This window comes from Bombus impatiens, unplaced genomic scaffold, assembly GCF_000188095.3.
Source record: "Bombus impatiens unplaced genomic scaffold, BIMP_2.2 scf_0389, whole genome shotgun sequence".
Lineage (NCBI taxonomy): Eukaryota > Metazoa > Arthropoda > Insecta > Hymenoptera > Apidae > Bombus > Bombus impatiens.
The window spans coordinates 1,598,792-1,625,444 of NT_176808.1; the positions used below are offsets into that span (position 1 = coordinate 1,598,792).

At 40.8% G+C, this 26,653-nt stretch overlaps 1 protein-coding gene and 1 long non-coding RNA gene across 5 annotated transcripts in view; one reads left to right on the plus strand and one right to left on the minus strand.

The window, feature by feature from the left end:
* Positions 1-26,653, minus strand: part of LOC100745461 (leucine-rich repeat-containing protein 4C-like) — a 274,466-nt gene that overhangs the window by 233,574 nt on the left and 14,239 nt on the right. The gene's annotated exons all lie outside the window — the stretch shown is intronic.
* Positions 10,905-16,063, plus strand: LOC112212955. Its single transcript, XR_002946814.2, has 3 exons — positions 10,905-11,985; positions 12,181-12,344; positions 12,440-16,063. It is a non-coding gene; the product is annotated as an uncharacterized LOC112212955 (long non-coding RNA).

A 26,653-nucleotide genomic window follows, 5' to 3' on the forward strand; every position in this document is an offset into this window, starting at 1 on the left:
GCGCTTTCGCGCCCCGCGATCCGTAAGAATTAGCGGAAATGCGATTTTTATGGACGATGAATTCGCGCGACCGCCCTCGAATTCTGATAGAACGGTCGATTGGATTTAATTCGATCGGCAGAGGCGAGCGTAAAGGTTGAATGTGACCTCTATCGTAGACGGTACTTCTCGACGGTGCTCTCGATCGTTAGATTCGCTCGAACTATAAAATCGACCGGAGCGCGATTCATATCGAAGACCGCTCAATTACTGATCGCTGGCTCGTTTAATTAAACGCAATCCAGATCCTAACTAAATAAGAGAGAATCATCGCGAAAAGTGGATTCGTTTGTCCAACGGTGAATCGCGCTATGAAAATAGAGGGGGACAGGCAATTGCTAAACTTTGAGACAGGAAAAAAGAAACGATCGGTGGAGTTTGAAGAAACGTCGAGTAGTTTCATGGAAAACGTTTCGAAGCGAAGTCGAATTAAACGAAATTAAAGAACTCGGTAAGTTGCACGAAAATAACGAGAATATCGCGATCTTTTCTCCTCGAATTTTCACCAATGATACTCCACGCATCGCCGGTAAAAACTCGATCCGTGGCCAGAAATTGTCTGGATCTTTTCCAAGGGTTCATTTCGCAAGATCCTCCACTCTTATCCGACACTCATCGCCATTCATAGCATCCTCGTCTTCGTCCCTACGCCGTCGTGTCGGCCCGTCTTCCTCCCAAACAGTAGCAATAGCAATAGCAATATCCCATCTTCTCCAGCTTTACAGCTTTCCAGGGGCTTTATGCGTGTGCGCGTGCGGTTTTTTTCACTACGTTGTATTCACCGCTGCTCGCTTAATGCAAACGCAACTGCGTACAGGGATAATAGCCACGGTATATCCCTTCTCCCCTTATTTAATCCTATAGCCGGCACAACAGCGAGACTTAGAGCTTTGCATTAAAATTTAAGGACTTTTCAAACGGCTGCACAACGCACAGCCCTTTATATCAGAACGGCCACGTGTACTAACACGCGCGAGAAATTCACGCGAGTATTCGCCGCCATTGCCGCCTCAACGTGTGTGTCTCGCGCTTCCGGACCGCCCCGACAGGAAACGCACCGAGTGCTCTTGCTTTATATTCGCTTTTTTTCTCTATGCACGGCGTACGAGCGTGCCTATCGCCGCGCCGGCTCGATCCCTTTTACTCTCGTCGCCTGGCCGCTAGTCGTCTGAAAGCCACCGTCGTATGATGTTTTAGGTTTAGGGTAACTAAGGGACGGCGGATCCAGTTCTCGCGGTTTCAGGCACGCCCCAATGAGCTCGACCGACGCGTTCACTTTCTCTCCTCTCTCTGCTCTCTCGTGCATCGAGCTTTTGTAACGGGCATCCGAAAGCTGCTCGCTCGCGGCTAAATCGGCTCTTTATGCGGCACTTTTTCCGAACTAACGTCTCTTTAGAAAGGTCGAAGAACGAGGGAGAGAGAAAAGTAATTACCCGAATCCATTAAGCTCGATTCCGTTGCACGTAAGTTGGAGTCGCTACGCTTTCTCTCTCTCTCTCTCTCTCTTTCTCTCTCTAGAAGGAACGACCAACGAATGCGGGGGCAGGAAGAGCTTTCCGATTCTTTATGATTGCCAGCTGCACCAGGATCGATGCAAAAGGAATTCTCCCCGATCCTATCTGCGCCTCTGTTTAAAGTAACCGCGCCAGTCCTCTGTTCCGAGAATAAACCGACAGGAAACGTACAGAGTGCTTTCAGTTTAACTAACGACCGGTGCCCTCTCAAGGATCGTGGTTATTCTTCGTTTCAACCGAGTTCCGGCTCAATATTTTGCGAGAAAAACCTCGTTGATTCTCCGTTGCTGATGTTTTCTTTTAATCGAAGAATGTTTCTCCTTTTCTGTATGGCCGCGCGCTACTCTTTCGCTATCGCATAAAATCGTAACGCGGAAAAAAATCGCCCCGTGTAAATAGCGTTTCTCGTAAACACCCATTTATTTTCTGGGCGAACAGAAATAAATGTATAAAAAAGAGAAAGGAAAAAAGCAGTCAACAGCTTCCAACCTGATCGTAAATAACGAAAAAAAGCGACCTACATCCAAGAAAACAACTTTTTGCTACGAATGTTCGGCAACGTCTTTCGCGGTCTTATGTCAGACCGAACTTAACTTCGTATTACGCTCGGTGGCGGTCGTTTCGGTTTTAGCGTAAATTATACGCTTAATACGCGTCAGGGAAAAGTTTTTTGCCCGACTCGAGTTTCGACTGTTCAAGAATACTTTTATGTCTGCGGTTTAGGGCAACCGTGACCCTCACCCTTTCGGTTTCGTATATTCCTTGGACCTTGTCGGACCCATAGGTGGATGCCATTAGATTTTCGTACATATTTGGTTGAAATGTGACTTTTCTTCTTCCTCTTATAATGTCCCTCCTTACTTCCGTCTGTCTCTTTCGTTGTTATCTATAGTTATAAAATATTCTTCGGTGCAAGTAAAGGACAAACATATAAACGAAATATACAGGGTAGTTGGTAACTGGTGGTACGAGCGAAAAGGGGGTAATTCTATGCGAAAAAAGAAGTCGAAAATATAGAATAAAAATTTTTCGTTCGAGGCTTTGTTTTCGAGAAAATCGACTTTGAATTTTTGCTCGGTACGCGTGCACTTTATCGCGTCTCGTTATAACGGATCTCACTGTAGATCGTTGTCTCGATGGAAAAATTAAACAAAAAATTTTTATTCTATATTTTCGACTTCTTTTTCGCGTAGAATCACCCCCTTTTCGCTTGTACCACCAGTTACCAACCACCCTGTATAAATCACGATAATTAATAATTCTTGCTACGTTTCGTCAAATGTTATTCGCATCGTTTCCATTTATTTTCAAACCGCCTATCAAAATGATCGATTCTTCGTTCGAAACGTCTTTTGACGTTAATTACGATGAATATACCTTTCGTCTCTTCTCGTTTCCCATCGATCGTTCCATCTCGATAAACCGCTGCCGCGCCACATCGGTTCGAAACGTCCAATATTTTTCCAGACAACCTAATAAATTCGATCGTGAACGTTTAATCTATACGTCGAACAGTATTTCGTCCCTCGTATATTTTAATCGATTGAAACCGCAAACGATCCCCTCCTAAGTATCCTCGAGGAAAAGCGTTCCGGTTATCGGAGCAACGTGTTCGCGATATCTCACGGCGGGAACGCTCCGGCGATATTTCAACACCCTATTACTGAATCGCGTCTGGAAGCTCGTCAGGATCCCTCCCTTATTTTATTCTCAAACTGGCTCGCGACGATAACTCGCGGGATCGTAACAACGGGGGAAACTCAGTCCTTCGCGCTGGTTAACTTTTTTTACTGCGGAATCCCGACTATCACCGGCCCGAAAATGATTATTCCCCGCTTTACAGCTTTCTTGCAAGCGCCGCGAGAGAAGACACATAGCTCTCTGCTCTCTAACACCCGTGGATCGCTCGTGCGCGCACACACAAATACAAGCGCGCGCGCTTTCCAACGTTACATTTCCCACAGGCGCACTAGTCTCTACGTGAATTGCATTAGGAATTCGGAATATCCGGCGAACTTCCTACGCGCTGATCACTTGAGAATTTCAGCAAAGCGCACGTCGATTCGAAGGAGCTTACACCATAAATTTCGTCGTACGTGTGTAACGCCCACTTCGCAAGTAACGTCGCATTATAGATGCAAAAGACGAACGTAGTCCGCTCAACCGGCAGAGTATACTCCCGCGACGGCTATTTTTGCGCGAATCGTTTCTCGAACCGTCGAGTTCTCTTGTCTTACACCATCGTGAACCTCCGATTATAGCGTAATTGCTCCTTGGCATCGGTAAGGTTTGCGTGAAAACATACAGAAGGAGTTCAGAGAACAGGAATGTGTGCAAATGCAAGTAAAATTAAAACAAACGATCCCAAACCTTTGTGACCTACGACTCTCGTCCAACAGCGAATCAAGCTTGCTGCTATGCATCTACATTCAAATGGGCAGAAAGTACGCCTGCATCTGAAATTTCTGATGATTGTAAGCGTAATCTTGTTGAAATACGCTCACCAAGATGAAATGAAGATAAAATAGATGCCGGTCGATAGAAGTTTCAATGGCAATCATTTTTTTTTCCTCTTTTGGTTCATCCACAAAATACGTTAACACGGACGTTAAAGAGTCCTACGACATACGATGAAAAGTTTGATTCGTAGAATCGAGTATAGTAAATCATTTTTTCAAAAGTAAAGTCTTTGAAACGGTTCGTATTTCGCCGAACGCTTTTAAATCTCTCGATGATAACCATTCCTTCTCGGGGAGAAACATTCGTGAAATAATTTGTTAATAAGGTCACTTCGCATTTTTTTTTTTTTTTTTTGCCAAAAAGTTCTCTATTCGGTATCTCAAGAAGCTAATTCCCCTTTTTTATCATTCTCGTCGTAGCTCGTTCATTTTAAGAAATTTTAATATAAAACTTTAGATAAATATTTTAGACAGATTATATTCTCGAGTAAAAAGATATTTTTGAGAAGTAAAACGGCACGAAATAGCAGGAGCCTATTTTCCATGAGGCAGTGTATCAACTTAAAAATATCTATTCAGAATATGGAATTGCGTGTAACGTCTATAATTTACTGGAATTTTAATACGGAAAGATTTATCGTTAATAATAAATGAATTATATATGCTGTTATATGGTGATCTTAGTGTAATTCCATTGATAGATAGAAAATGGGAAAGCGGTTAATAATCCGTGATAAATGTTCTATTTCAAGTTGATCATGCATTAAAATGGGTTTAGCCTCTTCTTCAAAAAGATAATAGCTTACTGACGGCGGCCACAGATTTATAATCGCGCGGCGCCAGTTATAGCTCCAGCGAAGATAGGCACGTTCTATTTCTCGTCAGATTTCAATTTCTTTCCTTAAAAGTAGAACTGTCTAAGAAAGATTAATTAAAATTCACTTACTCGGGTTTCTTTTGAAAAATACATTTCCACAGAACAGAGCAGGCAAAAGAGAAGAAACATCGTTTCATTTAAAATGTTGATTGCTAAAAATATACCGTGGTCGATTGCTTCTCTTGCTGCTTTATATCATCATCAGGGATATTTTCCGTTCTTGAAATATGTTTGACTATCGTAGAACAAATTGATTCTTTTTTGTTACATTTTATGGAAACAGTCGTAACAGTATGGGTACAGTTTATTCGTTCTTCTTTGTAATAGATTTTGGGAATACGCGTTTCTAGAAACCGAAACGACTGACAGCAAACGCGTAAATTCACGACGGTGAAGTAACAAGTACGAAAAAAGTCATTAATTAAATAGTTTATTAGATCTAGTCTGACGCGTCGTTCAGCAACTACTCTCGTGCTCGTTAAATCATTTTTATCTTTCAACGCATGACGCCACGAGTTGAATACGCGACCGCTTTTCTACCTCCAACGTTTCCAATTTTCCGCAAAAATTCCCTTTGCAGGCGTCATTCTCGCCAAACTTTCCTTCGATTTCTTCCCCGCAAATTTCTCGAGTGCGGTCGTAATCGAACGACGACTGAAGAATCAGATCGGCGTATCTACGCGACCAACGTCGATGCAAATGGCCCCGCGAACGTCTTTCAAATTTCTGCTATATATAGTTGGCGGAAGAAATTTAGTAAGATCGTAAGATTCAACAGAAAGGTTAATGGTTAATAAGATACTTTCTCGATTTAGGATTCAAAGAATTTCAATATGACGCGACGTCTTGATCGAGCAAAAATGAAGTCCCTAGAAGGAGTTAGAGTTCAAAGGTAGGACATGGACGGATTTGCAAAATATTCCAACAACAGTTGCTTGACTAATTCTAAATTTCATTTCTACTTGGCCGGTAGATACGGTGGATACGAATACATATATCGATGATTATGCAGACTATTTAACGCTTTGATTTACGATTTTGTTGAACCTGTTATGCCTCGACTATGCATCACGTTTGACCTGTGCCAGAAAATATAGCGCAGATTGTTTGGCGCGTTGGTTCCGTGGCTGGTCGAAATTCTCTTATGCAGCGGCGCATCGCCTCGTTAGCCTGATACACCCGCAGCCGCCATTAGACAGAATAAATTATTATCAACGATACAACGGATAAATGTGAGTGAGCGGCGTGGCCGGCAGGGTGCTTGGCGGATCGGAACGGTACGTGAAAAAGGAGCGTTAATGGCATAAATTGAAGCTCCTAGCTAGTCGGTAATAGACGCGCGAGCACGTTACGGAATAACCTGGTTGGCAGTAGCCGCTTTATCGGACGCGTTGCGTCCTATGTGGCGCGAGTTAATGATTCCGCTCGCGCTCTGTGTGCACGCCATGCCCGGCCACCGTCGGGTGACACGCGTCCGTAGAAAATTCTCATTTGAATTGCAGAAGCTGCAGTTGCGCGCGCTCGAGCCCGTGCGACTGCAGTCGGCTGATTGATTCATCAAAGCAGCGCGAGCAATTACGTCACGGCACGCTGAGAGCCAGGTGCAACCGACCAAAAGATTTCCCCACCGCCGTAACCCGCTGCCACACCTTCGTTTCGTCTGCGCTCGCACAGACCAATTACAGCGTGTCTTACACGCGCCTGCCGCGATGAGAGCGTACTTACGACAGGATCGCAGATACCTGGAAAGTTGGTCGCACTGGCAGTTCCTGTTCATCACTGGCCATGCACGAAGAACGGAACACACCGCTCCGAGAAGGCCGCACATCTGCGGGACACGACGTACGTGCATTCCAAGATTCACGGCCAGTCAGAATTACGAATTACGACGCTTCTTGCCTAACTAAGAGCCGTTCCTATCTCTGTCTCGTGTCGAAGTACACGGTAAATCGCACAGTAAGTCTCGCCATCTTCGATAAGACTCCGAAATTATTCTACTAGCTGATAGAACGACGGAGGGAATACGTGATTCCAAAATTATCGATGAATTGAATTAGATTTCTTAACCCTACTACGCGCTTTGTATCATTTTAGAACCAATCGAGATTGTATCTCGCCACGAGAGCACAGATCGGTTGAAGTCGCTATTTTACAAGGATTCGTTAAACAGAAGTCGATTAAAGTCAAAATTTAGGTATACGAAAAATAACGAAACACTTCACGTATGGGTTGACGCGTTGAAAGCTTTCCGATGAATAAAAAAGCGTTCCTTGAATTTTTCATTCACTGTCTGTTTGAAATTTCAAACCGCGTCATCGTATATTTTATCGTTTTAAATCCTTACTTTGCACGGAGAAATTTTCCATAAAATGCAATGATCAACCGTTTCACGTACCACCAAACCCGCCAGAGAGTACAAACTGCCCTCATAATTTACAAGCTGCTAGCATCGCATTAAGAACGCTAGGTCAACAGATAATGGTATGGCAGTAAGTTGCCACGGTGAACGTTAAATTATCGCTTTCAACGTACGCAAAAATAATGGCAATTGCACGAAATTGTTCGCTCGATCGACCAAATATGGATACGGCATCGAAATGAAATTTATCAGAGGACGAGCTCCTTTCCCACCTACAGTTTGTTACGTCGTTCGACGCCGTCAATTCAGTTTCCTACTTTAAACGAGTACAATTCGATCGATGAAAATTGACGCTTTAATCGACCTGCTACGCTCACCTGTCACTTTGCATTAACCACCAGAAGATTAAACCGTTGAGTGTATTATGTACCTATCTACATACGTATATCACGTATATGCCTACTCAAGTTGAAGTATGTTCGATGAGCATCCGCAATCTTGCATCTCGTATCTGTATTTGTCCTTCTTGAGGTAATTTTCTTTCGTATTGAAACGTTAACAATAAAAATTAGGTTCTCTGACAACAACGTTATTTTGGTATATGAAACAGATATTATTAATAGAATATTTATTCTATAATAGATAGAAGTAAATATACCAATTGTTGTTAATTAAACGATATTTCGAACAGTTCGAGTTTGAACTAAACTAAGAGCAGTGGCCTTTCAGCAGACAATTCATATCATATATTTACGTAGGTATATATTAAACTATAGAAAATCCGATAAATTGACGCAACTTTGTTTTACCACTGTTTATTTGCTATTATTCGCAAAACAATTAATCTAGTAGAGAATTGTATATCCGCGTTTATTCAAAATTTTATTCAAAAATTCATACATATTCAGTTTCTTTCTTGTCAACCGCAAACGTCGTTTGTTACACCGAGGCTAGTTCGCTATTCTCGCAGTTTTGCAATAGGTAACGTAGCAGTTGTAAAACCGACGATGTCTCGCTAAATAAGTTGCGGTCGTTAAAATTCATTTCCCGCTTGATGCGTCCTATAAAAGATCCAACAGCGAGCACGACACATCGCGCCAAATAGTTTCGACTATAACAATTCCATAGCAACTTTAACGGTATTTTTCGACTCGAAACAGTCGTCTGAAATGCCGAATGCTTTGTAAAATTACGTACGCCGTAACATACACAAGCAATTTAGTTTTTATGGTCAGCGAACGTTAGTCCGATACCGGTGCTTCAAGGACGTATTTTCTCATCCGAAAGATCGAAGTCTCTCGTCGTATTTTTAGAAATTATAGTTTCGAAAATATATCGTTAACATTTCATATCGTCGCATGGTAGAGAGTTTTTTTTATGGAAACAATAGATTTTTTTTTAGATTGATAAATTGCAATAGATATGGTACGCCAGACAAGGGCCGAGGGAAGACAAATAAAACACGTATGCACATGGCCTATACATATTATATATATTCCAAATGGAAACATAAAATTTTTTCAGAATTCTATATTTTGAATTCTATATATTCTATCTAGAAGTTTGTGACTTGTACGATATTTCAAAAGGTAATCGATACCTTTCGACGAATGTTACAAATTTTACATACACCGGACATTTGAAAGAATTTTTTCTCTTAATCCTCAATTCTCAAAAATACCTTAAATAACAAGTAAACTGCGGATATTTACTGCATTCTATATCACGATAGTATGTAGATCGTAAAATATAAAATATTTGAAGTACTCCGCTAGGTTCCATTTCTTGACTTGCGCTCATGAAAATATGAATTTGTATGGACACCGGCGGTGTGGCAATAAAAATTCAATCGCCAGTGAACGTGTTAAAAATTGATGCCTCGGATAAAATATATACCTTCGGAAGTTGGTCTGTAAAGTAAAGTGGCGATTGCACGGCACATCGATGGATATTGTGAACGGATAGTACTAAACGAGCGCGACTTCCTGTCGAAACCTATTAGAAACGATATAGTAAAGAAGTTGCCGCAATAGCCAGGAAATTTTTCGACCCTCACGCGACTGCTCTTTGACATCCAGCGATTACACACAAATCCCCGAGTCCCATTTAACCCTTTCGAATCGTATATCTTGGATCGAAGAAACAGTTAGCGTGATACATTACTTTCGAATGGGCTGGGCAGAGATGCCGCCGGGATCTACACGGCTAGGTCGTCACTGGTAATAATTCTAAGAAACGGCTGCGTATTGAAAGGGCTAAGAGTCATTACCAGAAAAGTCGGCGCGCGCCATCCCGACGGAATATACGCGAGTAGATGAACGAGCCAGTTTATCTTGACCACGATCGAAGAAAAAGAGAGAAGCTGCGTTTAATGTACGATCCTAGTCGAAAGAATCGAATATCTCCCTCGTTTAAATATTTCTCTTGTAACCAGTGCCGACTTCGTTCTGTATTGTTGAAATAGTATCAGGTACTTTGGTATTTTACGACGGTCTTTGCGAGTGGCTTGTAGACGTCGAGAAAATATTGGTACGAAAATACACGGTTATACGAAACGTGCATCGACTATAACGATCTGGCATTGAAACTGACGAACAGCGAAGAGGAAGCGCATACACCTATAGTAAGTAAACCGATAGGTACGTAGAACTTTTATTTCGATTAACCTGATCGATGATCAAGCGATAATTTAATCCTACTGTGATTCTCCAATTTCTATATTTCAGTCCTACTCTCGTTTTCAAAACAATTTTATGGCTTGAAGTCAGAGAAATGAAATAAGAGAAACAGATATTGTTAAAAAATTAATCTGCATCGCGTCGAATCGTGTAAGAGCTGCAGAAGCAATAAAATAACACCGTACCCGCTATTACAATAGTTCGATTAAAACATACTTACGTAATTTAAAATAACATCGATTCGTTATCCTACTTCACAGTGTTATTTTAACGAACGAAACACGCGCTTTCTGTTTTATATTCGTATTAATAATATTACATTGGAATATATAATTATATTAATGCGTGGAAATAAACGTTTTCAAAATATCATCGTTTAAATATCTAACTCGTTCGTTTACTCGCATACAGTTGCTTATTAACTTTCATTTCGAGACAACACGAGCCACGGACATCGCACATTTTAACAGTTGTACGAATTGAACAAACGAACAGACGAGTAATTATCGGAAAATATTTGTACCGATAGGATAGAAATTTTCCATTTGAGCCTCGGTCGAAACGGCCCAAAATTCGTGCAGCCAACGAATAAATCTTAGTTCGCGCCTAGATCGAGCGATCGAATAAATAAAACAAAACAAACACTGCCGGCAGAAATAAAAACAAGGAAGAAAATCCTTAGCCGCGGTCATAACGCGTCCCGATGGCGGACGCAATGGCACAACTCCGCCATTTCAATCTAACCGCGCAACGATCGCTTTATTTCCCGTGCAATATTCGAACACGGGATTTTCGCGGATGGACGTAATATCTGTTCTCACCCTGGGATCCGGTGTAATCCTTTCTCACCGCTAGAACTTCGAAATGCCCAGTATTAGACAGAAGCCGGGCAGCAGCGAGCGCTCGGCTTAATATTTGCGGCTCGTTTTTCTTCGTCAGGACGTTCGCGAAAGAGGGTGGGGCCGAGAAACGGCGTCAGCGTCGGCGTCGGTGTCTGCGTTAGTCGTCGTTCGTTCGAAGCACTCGATGTAAGCGTAGGTACGCGTAATTTACGACGGGAGTTTTCGAAGTCCTTAAAGCTCGACTCGCTCTTCGTTTAATTACTCGTGCCGCGGCTCCGTTCCTTTTCGGCGGGGTATTTCTAGCGGCCCGGTCGAAAAGTCACCGAGCAATTGGATCATCAGATTCGAGCGTGAAACGAGTTGATCCGATAGGATTAGCTCTTTGTGCGAAACTGCGTTTCAAGGAGAAATATTAGGGGATGTTGGTATGGTAGTGACCTGACAAGTATATTTTATAGATCTTTCTTGGAAGCACCGTGGATAAATCAACCATCGGTGAAGTTCATATAGAAAATACAGTACGTTCGCGAACGAAGGTAAAATGTGAAACGTGTATGAAAAATGTCAGTCGAAAATGATTAAGTAACTTAATTTTTCCAACAAAAATTAAAGCAAGGAACGCGCTCGAAAAATTTAATTTTCACTATATGGATTGTTAAATTTAATAATTACGCTGCATTATAATAAAATTAATTAACAATATGGTTTCGGAATGCTGAATTTTGGTTTCGTATAATTGGAGAAAATTATATTACCGATAGATGTAACTGAATTATAATTTACGAATTTTAAATGGTGATATTTTACACTTTAAACGAATGTTCTCTCGGTTAATTAAAGTTTCCAATATCTTGAAATTAAGTAATTGTTTTTAACACGCGAATAAACAGAAGAAAAGACTGAAATAAAGCGATTGCTAGCAATCGATATTCTCGCAAGCAATTTTCTACGAGAGACAACTACACATATATCTACATCGTTTGCTTCTTTTTTTACAACTAGGAATTTTTTTAACACGAAATAAGTTTCATCCGTCCGAAGTTTTATTTAAAAATTTAAAAACAATAGGTTCCATAAATCGGCAGGCAGATTTTAATTACGCATTCCATGATTCTTACGATGGGCTCGAGTTACGTTAGATTACAAATTGCATATACACACGTATAATTGAATTCTCTAGGATGCACGCAATCTTTGTTCTGTTAAATATATAATACGTAAGTATACATATATGTATAATGTATTATACTAAGTATATGTATTGTACTTCAAATGTATCTAATAGCAATACTAATTGTGCTTTTAATACGAGACACGTTTCTCTCTGTATGTTAACGAAATCAACATGCTAAACCCCGATCACAAAGTTAAGTTCGAATATTCATTGATATTCTCGTGTTATTGCTCGTCAGGCTGTTAGTCGATCCCTTCTGACACTGCGGAAGATCGTAGGCACCGTGGAAATCGGGTCTGCGTCCCAAGGGATCACAGTGTAAAATGGAAACTTATTAAAACGTATTACGGTCGGGACTAGGATCGTGGAAAGTAACAGTAACGGATACGATTGGAAGTTTAGGTGAGATTAGAAACACGAAGTAGTATGATAAAGGTTCTTTGGTTACGAGACGTATAACCGAAATCCGTTAAAGTGTTATTAACGTTTGAATCCAGGCGGAGAAACGAAAAGACCCAAGACTTAACCCGAAAATGATAAGTTACCGAGGCTGGTTCACAGTGGAAATTTACGACGGAGAAATTAAGATTCTATTGGGCCTTTAATATATCGCCTGGACGAAGAATATATTTCAACGGGATGGAGGGAATAAAAATTCTCGTGTCTTGGCTAAAGGCGTTTCGTAACGTCTTATCGCGGTAATATTCGCGCCAAGTAACTGAAACGGTACTCACTGCCTGGGTAATCAGAGTGCAACGTGGTGCAATTAATCGTTAATTCGTCGTCGAGCTACGCGATGAAGCAATTCGTTATCGCAACGAATAACTGCGATCAGTTTTTATCTTCGGAACGAGAGAATCCGCAACGAACGTAAAAAAAAAACCGGTACGCAGGAGTTTTCGCTGAATTCGGTTCGATGATGAGAAATTAAAATAGATTATCGGGACGCGATCATGCGTCACATTCGTTATAATTTTATCGATAGAACCGAGCGTATGAGCAGCCGAACCTGTGCGGCAGTATGCAAAGTTATCGTTTACAGAATTTCTACAAAGCGATCAAATGAAATTCATATCGGCACAAATGACTGCTATCGATTAATGTCGGCACGCTTATTGGGATATTTTCTGCGCCGGCTCTATCGAGCGGAATAATTGCGCACTAAACGTTAACATTAAATATTTGGTAACAGAGTTCAACTGCGCTAAAAACAAAATTGTTGAAATAATTTGGAGATTCTGGTACACAGTTACTTTGCTGAATAAAATCATAACGTTAATAATGCGGTGAAAACTAAAGTGAAAGAAGCCACGAGATTAACGTCGATAGTTTGTAAAAGTTTGCCGATCAAAGACAGGAAAGCGTCGTCGCGTCGCACCTTTGACGCTCCGAGCATACATTTTAATTCGATCGTGACCTTTCGCGATTTGCTCTTATGAAAGATTCAAACGGTCGTTACGCAAGAATACGGCGAGATGCAAACACGTTCGTTGAGAACGCAACACGTCGCTCGTGAATATCATGCAGTTGTCGCGGAACTGGTGCCTCGTTCTTCGAGCCGAAGGTCTGGAAGGCTTGTTAGCCGGCAACCGTAACGCAAACGACGCGTTTCGCAAGAAAGAGTCCAAGTTAGCGATGCGTCACGACTCCCTCTGGCCTTATTTAGCAGGCGTGCACGTAGAAGCTTTTAATTGATCGATTTCTCGAGAGACAGTGATGGATCTCGCGTCTGCATTTCGCGGAAACGATCGCGGCGTCTTTTAACCGCGCTAATGATTCGCATGCCAATTGCATTACCCAAGCTCGGTTTTCGCCTGCTTGATAGACGCGAATAATTGTAATTACTTCCTGTGACAGCAACGATACACTTCTACGTAAGTCTAGTTCAACGCATGATAAAGGCTTAATCACACTATACGTTTGTGGAAATAATTTGAAATTCAAATAGGATTCGCCTGCATTTAATTAACCATGATTTTGAACAACTCGTTTCGTTCGTTTATTCGTTGCAAAATCGTATTTGATCTTCAAAACATAGTTGAACCATAAAACTACTGAAAACATACAGTTAACAAGCATTTTAGTCCAATGTTAAAAACTTGACGTTAACGGTTTTGATACAACAAACAGAGTTACAGGAGGAAAATACACGTTGCTAACTGAATAACAATCAGGTATTTAGGTTACGCAAGGTATTCGCGATCATTTATTGCGAGAGATACATCGCGCTGCCCTTGAGCCGATACTTAGAAAAACCTGGAGTTGCAACGCTACATTTTCTAACATTGATATTAACAGGAACAGTAAGCACCGTTCTCCGATCAAATTTCCAAGAAACGGTGTTTCTGTGAAACCTCACCCGTGTTAACATAGCAAATACTAATCTCGTTCATTGCGTCGCAATGAGGATTATGAGACAGATTCTTGAACAACGTATAGTCCAGCTCAAGATATAGCGATAACGGATAAACTAAACGCCTTTACGAAAACTTGAGCATTTGGATTACCATTTGGAATAATCCGAGCCTCTGTCTGTGACTAAATAGCCACTAATTCACCATAAAGTTAATACATGCAACAAAGCCACGCTTGTTAGCGTGTGTTTCAAAGGCTGACAAAATTCTTTATCACTATCCAGTAGATAAGAAAGAAAAACGATTTAAATAAATTAGAGAGAAGGAGGGAACGAGAAATTCGAAATTGTAACGCGAGCGTGAACTTTTGTTTCGGTAAATCGTCTAAATTGCGTTGATAACGAACTGAATATTTTCTCATACGATCCTGGCCGAGTCTCTATATCTCTCCTTAAACATGTTCGATTTAACTCCTGGCTTATTTTATGACCCCGCTATATGTTTGCCGAGATTATATCACTGAACGAGCATACGAGTATGAAATTCTTGAACGTGGTTAGTTCTTCAAACGTTGGTATCGCATTCGAAATATCGCCAACTATAAGATTCTAACACGATAAAAGTAGCGGAGTTCGCGTGTACAATAGTGTGCACGAGTGGGAAAGTTGGTGCGCAATGGACGTCGCATAAATTAATACACTCGGTGGCTACGAAAGGAGAAAATGCTCGTATGGAAACGTCGGCGTAACAACGGATTCTTCAAAAGGATCGTTTCGTTGACGCAGACAAACATTATTCGCGTGTATTATGTATATCGTGTGCACAATAGCGAAGCAGCAGGGCCGTGGGCTGCTTCGATTCGACAACGTAATTTTTTCTTTTTTCACCACCCCTCGGTTCCTTCCCTCATTCTCTTGCACCGTGGAACGAACTCCGAAATACGGCGTTAGCATACTGACTAAAGAGAGCGAAAGTCGCGAGAGGAGGGTAGATAAAGGTGCACGCAAACCGATGTAACGAATGCGCAAACAAGCACGTCGGTACCCGCGACGGTCTATAATGAAGTTAGGAAAAGTACACCGTGAAGCCTGCTTGAAAAGCGTGATTCGAAGACTCGAAAGAACACGCTGGTGTGCGTGTATCCGCCTGTATACAAAGCGTGTAGTCGTCGTCTGTGTTCCGTAATGGCGCATGTTTGCATCTCTAGTGTTAGCATCTAGGGGTATCTGCATCTCGAGGGTAAATACGGGGGAAACCAAGCGCCACATCGCAAAAAGTATCACGCGATCTACTCGATACAGTAAACATAGCTAATTATCGGATGAATGGGTTGCTAAATTTCGTTTATCACGTATCGCCGTATATGGCATTAACTCGGTCGAGTCATTGTTAAATATTGACGTAGATGACGATAATAGAAACGAAATTTCATCGAGTTTAGATATAAAATAGCAAGAGAGTTATCGATACGATGAAACTTTCTTGGTATCGGCAATTAACGTTGGATAATCGAGAACGTGATATTTAAGACCTGGTACGTGCTTGTCATTGGTATGGATTAAGTCTATATTTAAGCCTTCGGTGAGAAGGGTTGTACTATTTATATAGCACGTAAGTCTGATCTTTTTCATTCGTCGTCATCTGGCGCACGATCTTATACATATGTCTGTACTATAATTATCGATATTATACAAAACATTGCAATTACTGGTTAAAGTTATGAAAGAAACGATTGATCGGCGACGATTTAATAAACTGTTTAAACAATTAAACAACCATGTATAAATTTCAAATTTATAAGGAAAAGTTTATTGAAATAATAAATAAACTTAATATTATCTATGTTTAAAGGAATTTAGATAATAAGATAATTATTCAGGTTACTGTTGGCAAAGGAAAAGGGAAATTAAGGAAGAATATTACGTTCTTTCGTTCGTCCATTGACCAAAAGCAGAAAGATAATAATCATATTTCGACTGAACTCAGGATTTCTTACTTTCGCAAGTTAAACAGAAAATAAGATTACAAGGGAGGAAGGAAGCGCGTATACTGGCACAAAAACACACAAATAAGGGCGAAGAGGTCGCGATTTGAGGGTGGCATAATGAAGTTAGGAAAAGTACACCTTGCCATTGAAACTTGGTTTCCGGCGTGACTCAAGGACTATTCTTGTGCGCGCTTCTGTTTTCGTCTACACGGCAATGCATGTTTATATAGGCGTATCTGTATCTCAACGATAAATGCGACAGAAACTTCAAGTTGTTCCCAGTATGGCTTCCGAATCTGCCTCGCGACTTTCCACGTATTTCTTTATTAACTACCTTTGCATAATTTCCCATTAACCGTACACGTAACAAGTTGAACGTCACTCTATTAATTAACACTCTAAACCTATGAATCTTCTCTTTTTCTCATTTGTCTTGTATCTATAATGACTAAAGTATTTCGATTCCTCGTTCCAAGTAAAGAATTCTCTTTCCTATTTACGTTTCCAATAAGTTACATATATGTGGTATTTATAAAAATGGTACAAGTTTTTAAATCGAAGAACTATATATTTCTGATCATAAAGTAATCCAAAATAGTAAGCAAATATATCCAAATCGAATCTCCAAACGAATATAATCGAACCGGGGATCAATAAAAATCCCACTATTTCTTCTTTGGCAACGAGCAAACAAGAGAAACGAGTGTACATCAAAAACCTACGGATTACGTAATCAGTAAGAAGTTGCGTGTATGCCGATGCAATCGGGAATGGGATAACGAAGTTAGGAAAAGTACACCATGGGGGCTACTCACCAGCCCAGTAATTCGAAGTCTTGCGCATGTGTGTTTGTCTCTGTTTACAGGTTCCACATGTTTGCATACGGGTATCTGCATCTCGACGGCAAATACTGCGAGAACTCGACGCGATGCAGTTTGTAACTTGTTTCTCAAGCACCTTATGTGTCCCTCTAAATTGCATGCTCTCGAATACCGTTCTGCTTCATATCGTTATATCGTCGAATAAATAGAGACTGTGTCGTTGGTGAAATCGCAAAGTTAGTCCGGTCAAATAATACTCGATACATTTAAACAACAATGGTCTTCGAGTAAATATAAAATATTCGTAGGTACAGAATTTTCCTAGAAAACGATAAACAAAATGCGCGCGCGTGTCTTGCGATAATTTTCACGAGAGAATATTCCACATCGTTTTAAAGAAAGAAGCACGATGAAACATACGAGAAACGAGTGTTTGCGATAAACGAACGATCGTGTTAGGAAAAATACACCTGAGTGTAGGGATGAACTATAAGGGTGAAAGTAGGGATAAACTTTCAATGTGCTTCGAAGAACCACCAGTATGCTTTCCCTATATCTAAGTTCTTAAGTACAATCACGTGCAAGTTGGTGCGTATCAGCGCGATAACCATTGCAGTTTATACCATGATTTTCGATTCACATGTACCTTCTGAGCATATTTTTTCTTCAAACGCAACACACGGTCGTTCTCAGACATTTTGATCGAGTATCCTCGACAAACGGAACACTACTTTACCTTCGCGTTTATCTCGAAACTTCGCTTAGTTCGCTGTCTAACCGTCGCCGAACACTATTTTACCAGAATATCGTCGTCTCGCATCTTTCGTCGTGCGCGATTAAAAATACGGCAAATAAAAATGGCCTGTTTTCCTCTTAATTCAAATTATCGTGGCAAACGCACGGGTCTCGCGAAAGAGGAGTCCGATAGACGATCGAATCGCCAATGCCAAGAATATATCGACATGGACGCCGATTTTCATGGTGCACCGCCGGTTCCAGCATGTATGTGTTTGCGCGTACACAAGTCTGTACATTCCCATGCACGCGCGACTGATGTATGTTTGCTCGTGAATATCTGCATCTCTACGGTAAATACGACGAGTTATGCCGTACACGATTTTCGACTCACGTCCTGCCTGCTACACCTCTAGACCCGACTCGTTTCCAGATATGTATCGCTTGAAAGCGCTTTGCCGCAACTCTGCTGCATCCACGACGACGAAAACGGCAACGACAACAACAACGACAACGACGTCGACGACGACTAGCGCGACGAAAAAGATTTGTTGCTACCTAGATAACAACCGTGGTAACTACTTGGACGATAACAATTCGCGTTCAAGTGCCAGTGATTCGTGTCATAGCTATCCACCAGCCGTGTGGCAACGTAGTTTCAGCCAACGCCAATTCTTGTCACGCGGATACAAACTGTTATCACCGAAACAGTTACCATCGCCGTTGCACCGGTGTATGGCCGATTTTTCCTGCCTAATACACGCTTCCATCCTTCTGTACGTACAAGTTAACTATATACATCCACCTTTGCTACATCGAGTAAACGTACCACGACGATCTGTGTACGCAAATCACTTGAACCAATAGGCTATCGACGCGTGTTCGCGGAATGATGTAACGCTCCGATGCAGCGCGTGTTCTCCGATAAAATTCGATTAACAGACTCGTGTACGATATAGCAAAAAATCCGATATCGTTAAGAGTAGACACTGTAAACAAAATGACGAGCCCCCGAGAACTATGGCTTGCATTTGACAATGCGGTACAATGATCATAACGCGAAATTATCAGCACGAGAGGCATCACGATCCAGCTACGGAAATTTGAATTTCTATCGCAGACAGTTTTCGATTTCGGTCTCGCGTCGTAGATTCACCTCTGTCGTAGCTTTGGCGCGACTGTACCATTACCGAATGATTCGATACACAGCCGGAGTCTCTTCTATCCGTCAGTTCCTCGAAATCGTACTTGTTAGCATCGAAGAGACTGAATTAATTAACGGCGCATCGTTAAATCGAACAAACAAAGTACCGCTGTCGACCTTCCGGCCTTTGATCAGACGCAAGCTCTACGTCCACCGGGATATATCATTCTGTACATTTGTCCGCTTACCCCTACACGAAAGCCGCGTGATTCGAGAGGCAATAAGCTGATCATGAGTACCAGGGATTTGTCTGAATTAGCTCCGGTTTAGTTCCCTTAATCGTATTTATGAGTATGAAACACAAAATCTTATCACCATAATCGTGTGTTGATGATAAATAAAGGGATAGTTAAATCTTTGTTGCACCGCTAATTAATTTCTGTGGCGATTAAAAAATATAAATCTGACTTATGCAGAAAAAATGTTCGTTTGCAGCGTGTTAATAAATACGATTGAAGCGTTTAAAGATATTCTTTAAGAAATAGATAATCGCATTGATATTTTTATTCATAATTATAACGTTCTATTAAAGCGTATTCTATTAGAGATGACAGTAACTTATAGGAAATTTTATTTATGACTCATAAACGACAAATTTTTTCCTTTCAAATGAGGAACTTCTGCCGGCATAATCGAATGTACCGCCGAATCAAAAATCCCTTAATCACCGAAATCATTTATTTTCCATTGAAATTTATTACTCGTGAAAAATCGAATGGCCGAAACATTTACGAACTATTGCGTGTATCTGTTACATAAATGTGACTACCGAAAGATCTGTTAACTGTGATTAATACCAGTAAATACCGATGAAAACCAGTGACCTCCACGCAACGCTTCGCTTGTAAAGCATTCGATAGCGTTTATCGAATGCTATCGAATGGACCATTCCCATCAGTGAAATGAAAACGAAATGAAAACGATCAACGCACGAGTGCACGCAAATTTGATTCGCGTTTCGCTGTCGGCTGATATTTTCTTCAGCCGCGACAGTTTTCTCTAATACCACCGGGATGAAACTAGCAAAAGTAAAGCTTGAAGGCTAGTCTCTCTAGTTGGAATTACGCATTTGGACGCGCCCGTATTTGTGTATCGTGCAAATGAGAAACTCGACGTCGCGCCTCGTCGCCATCGTCGTTGTCGTCGTAGTCGTCTTCGTGACCGTGGAAAAGCAGGCAACCTGGCGAGCAGGCAGCTGCTACTACTTCCAGGCCTGATGAAAATACGGTTGCATCCCCAAACTTTGCATTTGGCTGTCCTGCGGAAACGTGTAAATGTTACGAAGCGAGATTCTGCCGCTAATGAATTAGGAATGAAGCGCATTTCACTCAGCAAGTGCGGCCGGATACGACAATAGGGAGCATCTTGTCGCGTGATTCCGTGCTCCGCTTAACGAGGAAACGCGTTCAGCCGTACTTCAGTCGCTGCTGGATTTATTTTTCCATCATTTGATCCAGTACTCTGTCGAATGCCAAGAATTTACTTGACACAAGTGAAAAAATATTTATTCGTTTATTTTTGGTAGCTAATCCAAGAATTTAATTAGTATCATTGTCAAATACACGTACTCGAGTATTATGTATGTTACTAATACATAAATCATTCTTCAGGATAGGAGTAATTTAAAACATCAGTTTTCATTAAAGAATTCCGATTTTCCGTAAGGTAGCTTAAAAGTGATAATCATATTCTAAAATTAACAGGATTAGTTTATATTCATAATAAGATATAATAAAATAAAACATGAATTTATCAAATTAAAATTGAATTGAAATTAATTTACTCTGTTTGTAACTATTAAGATTTGCATCTATGTATATTATGGTTTCTCCATTAAATTTCTCCTGCATATTTCAAACGCTCGCCGCGGTTCAATATCATTAGGTAGCGGTGAGGATAAGTGCTGCTAATCAACGAGGTTCACGTTCTCTCATGGCATGCTTGACAGATCCTAGCATACATATATGAATACAGCTAGTGGAGATGGAAAGAAGTCTTCTGGAATCGGTCGTTTCCGACACATACCTCATTTACATATCCAAACCAAAAACAACGTGGCGATAAACGCGTGACGACGAGCGATAGAGGCTATAAAGAGCAGTACCACCTTTTCCCCTGTACCTTTTTCCGATCTACGTATTAATCTCCGTACATAAGTTATACAGTGTTGGTCGTCGTAACGAGGCTTCTATCGCGTGCAACGTACAACAATTCGTCATTCGTGATGCACTTGAAATCAAGCGTGCCATATCGGAACGATGTTTACAGATTCACGGAATAAAATTAATTTCCAGATTGCACAACGGTCGCGTGCTACAGAGAATTAATGCTTCATATGCAAACAAGTTCGCATAATCAGAGTTCTAGGCCAATTTCAATTTCACGTGTCATTTGCCCGCAATAACGCGCGAATACACACCGACCGCAGCTAATGTCACAAGAGAAAAGCAAACGTTTGAGCCTGACCCGATGATTTAAATTGTGGCTGTTCCCCGGTGAAGTGCGTGAATTTCCAGCAACACTGCAATTGCATTTTAAGAACCGAGCGATCTAATTGCGACACTTGCTTGAAATTGTAATTGTCCTTGCCAGAATGTACGTGAAATTTTATAACGTAACACAAGCGTGTATAGCTTTTCATTTTACATGCGATATTCCACTAGCTAACGAATTATATCCTTAAAATATTTTATTGCACATAAATTTGAAATCATTACCATTTTTGTTACCGTGAATAGCTTGCTACTTATCCCGTACTTTTGTTATCTTGTTCGTAGAAGTAATTTATCGCGAAAGAAATATAAAACCATTTGCATACTCCCATGTATGTATCAAGTGGTAATTAAACTCTAGAGGCGTAGTTGTATATTAATCACGTCCTTCTAGTCGCGATAAAACAATATTATAACGCCCCGATCCACGTATCCAGCTATTATTCGCAACAAGCGATAAATCGCTTAATGTTAAAGAAACATATTTATTCGATACCCTGATATCTTAACACCTTACGACGAAGTTCACAAAACTTCTAAAACATATAAATAAATACAAGATAAATTTGTTAATAAATTGAATAAAAATTGCAATTACTTTGAGCCACGAAATATTTTATATTTCAGCTTTCATTCTACCAAAGCATCGATACTGTTTCTTTCGATGCTTTCCTCCTAATAAAACGGTGCAAGAATTCCGTGCAATATTCTCCGAGAAACGTTCCGTTTCTATAAACAATACCTACAAATCTCAAGCAGACAGACACGGCCTCTATCTTTCTTAACCAGTCGTAAGAATTTCTCGTCGTAGCAAACGCAACAATCAGTGTCTAATTGGCAAGAAGCATCAAACGTTATACGACACGCATCAACGAGAAAGCTATCTTCCTTCGTTCAGCATTTTCGTGTACATCTAAGTAGACGCGTATTCAGCTGTGTCGTTTAATTGTTCCCGAGAAGTCTGTTTATTATCAGCGACAAAGTCGCGCAACTATCCAGCGAAAGAAAATAGCGAGTTTCAACAGCGGCGTACAATTTATCTGCAACTCCTGGCGGATAGAAGAGTAAAAACCGGTAGAGATCGGCAGTACAATAAAACGCACACCTTCGCTCCGACTAAGCACCAAAAAGGTGGTGCGTCGCGATGGAAGGAAACGAAAACAAACAAACGATCCTCTTGGTTGCTGTTGTCGTCATCCGTGGTAGTAGTCGTGGCCGTCGCCGTGGCCGTCGTCGTCGCGATGGCACGGCACGATACAATACGATAAAAACGCAACCGTGGAAACTCACGGAAATATCCGGCAAGGGAGTAGTCAAGGTAACGGTGGTTTATTTCGTGCTACGGGTAAATTACTGACGCTAAAGGGGTGATGGGGGGAGTCAGGTTTGGACGGGGATCGGAGACGCTAGGGACGTGAAAAGAAAAAGTAACGAGGATAAAAAGCGTGTTTCGGAGGAGGAAAGGTATGCGTCGACCACCACCGCGGCAACCGCTCCCGTTTTCACCCTCACGAGCATTACACGCGCCTCTCTACGTTCGCCGACACAATCCAGCACAAATGTTAATTGCTGAAATAGAAAGCGTACAAACTATTCAGCCCGACGACACACAGCGTGCATCGCATCGTGTCGCGTCGCAGAGTTTTGTCTACCGAGTAATTAATGTTATTCCCACCGAACCGACGCCGGTTAAAAGTTTCGACGTGTCTCGTTGATCGACGAGTAAACGAGACTACCGGCAAGCTTCGATTCGCTAGAGGATAAAACAACGAGAAAAAGATTCGAAAAATCGGCTCGTGGATTTGACGAATTCTTGGATTGTATTCTAAATAAATATTTCCTCCCTTTGTTCACTAGTATTCGTCACGTTGAATCGTTGAAATAAAAATCATCGATTATTATTGGCTGAAAAATCATTCGAATGGAAAACGATGCTCAAACAGAGTGAATTCCGATCGTGTGGTTAATATCTAATGATTTGAACAAGCAATATATTTGATACGACAAAACAAATTGGATTTCTACGATATCTAGTACAAACGGTTAAAGAGTAAATATTGAAAAGAATATCGATTTTTAACGCGTTTTGGTTCCATTCAAAAATGTGGAACACGCGTTGGACGAAATAAAGGGAATGTAGCTAGTAACGGCACGTGCAGAAATAAATATATATAATATATAAATAATATAACAACCAACCGCTTAACACAGATTAAAAAATGTGGAAAAGTCCAAGTCGTTCAAAATTTCAAGAACTTCAAACGAAGCGTAACTGTGAAGATACGAAAGTACGTGGGTAGGTATGTTTAATCATACATTTAATTCATTGTAATAATACGGAGTTAAAATGGGAAGTTTATTCAAACTTGCGAAAGTAAAAATTAATTTATCGCTTCCATATCGGTATGTACAATATGTAACCAACATGACATAAAGCTAATAATTGGAAAAGGAATTTCTTCGAAAGATAAATGTGTTCACGGCAGTATCGCACGAATGAATATAAAATAACGTTCACGCGTGTTAACGATGAAAAGCAGAAAATTTTACCTGAGAACGCGAACGTTTTGCGATTGAACATAAAATCTGGAAGGACAATGTATCGGGTAAGAAAAAGAGAGGAAGAGAAAAGAGGTAAGCGTATTTACGAATGGAAGTTGCTGGCGCAATTGAAAACAACTAGTAAGTCTTCGTCTCTTCGAGTTTCCTGTTCTTATTGATTTCGCGCTACCTCGCAAATTACTCGAGTGCACTGTGCCGAGAAACGCAGCAGAATACGCTAAGAAGAAACCGATACATACTCTACGTGGAAGTTGTTTCTTTTTCATCGGTCGCTTGCCGGTATTATCATCGCGTCGCCCGGTATTACGTAACTTTCACTCATAAAAAACATTAATATGCATTACACTGACAGGAAAATTAATGTGACACGCGATCAATCTCTTAAACTGCAATTTCCATTAATTTCTCTGTAATTCCGATTTATCGTCCTCCAGCGTGATAAAAATAGACGGCACTGGTTAGTTTTAACGAAACAATGGAAAATCTAAATAACATAAATGATGAAAATAAATAGCGCTTCCACCGCGCCTTGAATCGAATAACTTTGTGCTGCGTGCTATCGTTATTCGATTTTTCCAATATTATCATTTTATATCATCTCGCGCGATATCTACTCCACGTGAAATATCTCTATTTTCACGTCATTGAACATTCGTATGATGCGTCACCTTACTTTCAAACTTCTATCATGATTTACAATTACTCGTGATTCAAAACAGTTACTCGATCTTTTTCACGGGATTCTAAATAGCCATTTCCAGCTAAAGAACTTGGTAACTTTCATAGCTAATACAAGAAAAGTTTATTCACTCGGATGTTATATTTCAAGCGGGAGTATCATTTCACGTTGTCACCGAAAATACGCAAACATATTATTCTAACTGTAATCTGTGTCTGCAAAGTAATTTATATTCATGCGGAGAAAGCAGCCAAGGGAAGCTAGTCTTTTGAGCTATTCGGTGATTTACTGCAGTCTTTAGAGCATTGCTGATGTTTGTTCTTACGCGATTTTACAGAGCGCATGAACTATTTACTTCGCTGTGTTACTTTCCAGCTACGCGGTCTCCGCGACTAACTAATTCCAGCTTTTAATGCCAGAATGTTTCTAACTACCGCTCACCTCCTGCTTCTCCCAGCGGAGATTCCTATTCTTACGTAACTCATGAATATTTATATAGCCTAATAACTTTCTGTTTTCTTTCAACACGATGCGTAAGAACTTTGTTTCCCGCGAGTATTGTTCTGCAAATCAGCCACTCCCTGAACAAGCAAACAAGGCTTTAACCTGTATGTGAAATTAGATTAAGGTCCAAAATCTTGATCATCGCTGTTTCAATACCTTTCGTGTCATCGGAGATTACGTATAATATATAGATTTTGCGCAACGAATCGTCGCTAATTTACATTTATTTACGCTACAAATATACACAGGCATTGTTATTTTAATCTCCGTTCTATGCTGCTAATTGTATAATTAATATTTTGATCAAAATTTTACAGCGAAGCGTATTTTTCTGCTTATGCTTTTCAGATATTTTCCGAAGCATACATACAATATGAACCTACTTATCTACACGCTTTTTAATTTATTAAGTTTCGCGTAACGTAACGAATCTAATGGACTGCTCGTCTTTACTGAGATGCAAGTATTTTCATAATTATGCTCTCCAAATAAATCTTAAACGAACTACGCTTGAATTATAAAATATTCAAAATCCCTACACATAATCCCTATATACATACCGTTCGTTCGTAAACGTAGATTCGTTCATACGCGAAGATTCCAGCAACCGTCGCGAAGAATCGTAACAGCGAAAGAAGAAAGAACTAGCATGTTGGTTTTTATTGCGAGTACCAGGAAACGAAGTCCGTAACGACGCTTTAGTTCCCAGCGAGTTTAGTCGTGTACGCAGTTGAACGTGCAATTTTCACTCATAGATGCTTAAGAATTCGCGTCCGTACGGTTCCCTCGGAACGCACTAGAAGAATTCCGCTTTTCGCCGCTTCGAGATCTCACGTTTTCTGTGTTCCGTTCGACGGCTATAGTCAAAGAGATGACGGTGCGACGACTGTGACGACGGTTTATGTCTCATGTCAGTACGAGCAAATTACGGTAATGCAGTCGTGGAAAAAAAAAAAAGAACGAGAACGAGTAATAGAAGGAAAGTGCATTTCGGAGGGTGGGGAACAGGGGATAGGGAACAACTACGCCGTACTTCTCGTTTTTTCGCGCTTGCTACCCTTATGAACGTCAAACACGACTGACTTCAAAAGAGCTCGCCGACACGTGTTCCCACATCGCGATATCCTCGCATAATAAAGAGCAAAACTCTGCTATACGTCGTCTTCTATTATTAGGTAATCCGACGAAGCGTGTGCAATATTTAAAAGTCGCAGAGATCCCGTGGCTAGTAAATATTTCGTTAATTTAAAAGGCATGCTTATAAAGCTTGATTCAACGAGTGTCACGAGGACGCTCGTAGACAACGACTAAGGCAGTCGCGTTTCATTGTCCTTCCTTGCGAACAAAGGAGCACTCAAAGAGGCAGCCAGCCG